Here is a 2,989-nt window from a genome sequence, read left to right as displayed (position 1 = left end):
ATAAATGTCCGGATGACACGGTTATACGAGCGTATCAGGTATTTTGATCGTGAATATCCTTAGGAAATGTGTATAGCTTAATTAGTCGGCAATCTGGCATATTCGTCTTTCACTTGGTAATACATATACAAGTTGGACAAGGGCCTTTTTTAAAAAATTCGTCGAATTTTATTTGAAAATTTTATTATTGAATTTTATTTAAACATCAGTTGATAATTATTGAAAACAAAAAAACAGAAAGTTCCAGTCCTACAGTCCAGCAAGAAAGTGCTAGCAAATGATTAAAATATTTTTATCTGCCATTTTTGATTGACAAATTTACAGCAATTTTTTCGTTTGAGAACAATGTCACATTTCTCTATATGACATTTTCATATGATATCATTTAAGGTCAATGATTCGACTTATATTGAAGTTAATGCACATTTGACTAGGGAATGATCTTTACATTTTTGATCATGTTGAGTTTAAGATTTGCATTGATATATAATGTTGATGATCGTTATCATCATCCTTGCCATAATAATTATATTAAAATTTAATACTATTATCATTGGCGTTGCCTGAACAGCTACCAAATTAATCCAATTATTTTGTTTTAACCAAACATGTTTCTGAAACATTAATTTGTGCAAAATATAGTCATTTTCTTTTTATATTTTATTTCCTGACACGATGAATTAGTTGATTTCATCAATCAGTTCCATTACAATAATTAATCCTTCACCAGCTTTATCAATTAATTCTACTATAATTTCTTGATTCACTCAAATTTGTTATCAGCTTTATCAATTGATTCCGTTACGATGGTGTATTGTTCAACAAATTAATCTTTTATCGAAGTTTTATCACCAAATTCTCCTGCAATAGTATCTCCTGCAATAGTATTAGTTTTTATTACTCGATCAAAATACAAAATTCAGCTGTTTTCATTCAATGTTGCACCACTTTCGATAAACTTTCACGTGGTATACGGTAGGCTTATTACACATTCTTCCTACGTTTTCATTTTTTATAATTTCTCCTTACCTTTTCCTCTTTGACAAATTGATAATTAATTAATGGGTAAAATCCTGTACAAAATATTTGAAACATTCCAAACTTATTAAGAGATAGAATATAAATCACTTTAACTTAGCATATCTTATCATTATTTGATCGTCACAAAAATCAGTAGACAATATTTTCTATTTTTACTATGGATTTTGTCGCTTAAATTAATCATTAACGGTTTATTGCCAAATTTATTTGTTTATTATCTATTTTCATTTCAAATTTCACAAGCAATCCGTTCAAGAATACTGTATCCAATTACAATTTATGAAATGTGTTATCATTGATGGAAAAATCATAAAATGCGCTTTATTTGAAATCATCAATTACTTTTAGTGCTTTTTGCATATAAGGAAAATCGATGCTGCTAATTTTTGTTTTTTGTTTATTTTTTCAATCTTTTTAGATAATATTAAGGTGAGCAAAGAAGATATTTGAAATTACCATAACTTTCAACTAAACTCCACTCCAATGTATATAACCTCTCAGAGAATCTTCTACAATGTCTCCCTCTCTCCAAATGGGCATGTCATCGAACAGAATCTTCCATGTACCTTCATCCATTGGTCATCGCTACTGGTCATTGTTATCAGTGTATCCCATAGTAGGCGAAAACAAGGAAAACATATCTTTTGGATAAAGATTATGCTTGTCACATGAACCATCTGAACTAGAAATGCTTTTGTGGTTTCCTTCTTTGATAGCAATCTGAAAGCAATTAGAATTTATAATTAAACATATCTTAATATATTTTGATGCAGAACTGTTCCAAAATAAAACAATATTTAAACGCTTCTTCAGTTGCTGCTTGCTCTCAGAATATATTTCTTTCAAAAGATATTCTTTCAAATTTTTGAATATGTGACTTAAAACCAAACTTAAACCATTTGCACAAATGATTCGTCTGGTTCCAAATTCACTGATGTAATTGGCTTTAGCTTAGATGGATTCACGACAATCTCACGTCATTCGTTCAGTGCCTTCTGCAAACGTTGTAATGATGATATTCATATTGCTTCCTCATCAAGGTATCAGGTATGTAAGGAAGGGAAATAATGGATGTGAATGACATTCTGCATTACACACAACGGAAGTTGGCGTTTTAGTCAGTTTTCGAGTTTGACTTATTGAACGTTCATCTCAAACATAGATTTTGGAGTAGCTGTGATAACATTCAATTATGCAAAAAAGAAAAGCGGAGGATGAAAGAAGAGGGGACGAAATGACAGAAGAACAAAATAAAATGGAGACAAAAAGAGAAAGCAGTATTAGTATGATATGAAACATAAATGATAAAATGATAATTCTTGTTTCTATTTGATCATTATGAATTTTTTATTTCTAATTATCCAAAAATACCTTGTATGTTATATATGATTTCTGATAATGCATTTGATCAATCAGATATGATCTTAAATCTTAAAAAGCATTTTTTTTCACTTTATTACTTTTTAGTACTTTTTCCCTGTTTTCATCTCATTGAGTATACCACTTAAGGTAAATGTGAATGAAGGAAGACATTTGAGGTGAAAATCAACACTTGTTGAGGAAAAGATATGTATATTGTGAATAAAAATTTGGAAGTATCATGTTTGAGAGTCGAGGAGAAAACTCAGGTTAGAATTTGTTATCTCAGTAATAAGATCTTTGCACAAATGCGAATTTTACTCATGGCAAAGTAATTTAGTTGATGTTACCATTAGCTGGCCATCTATAAGCGGTCAAAGCCGAGAAGTAGTTGAAAATACAGGTAAAGAAAATGGATGGCTCCGAGATGAATTAAATTCAACGCAGTAGAAGCTGCATTCCATTGGAGAAGTTTGTTGGAATCCATGCGGAAGCAAGAAAAGTTCATTTTTTTCGGGATTTTTTCTGTCTTGAGCTTCACACAACAATTAAATTGCAATAAGTTGAACAATTGAAAGAGCATTTGGAA

This window comes from Loa loa, assembly GCF_000183805.2.
Source record: "Loa loa unplaced genomic scaffold supercont3.841, whole genome shotgun sequence".
Lineage (NCBI taxonomy): Eukaryota > Metazoa > Nematoda > Chromadorea > Rhabditida > Onchocercidae > Loa > Loa loa.
This window is presented reverse-complemented; position numbering follows the sequence as displayed.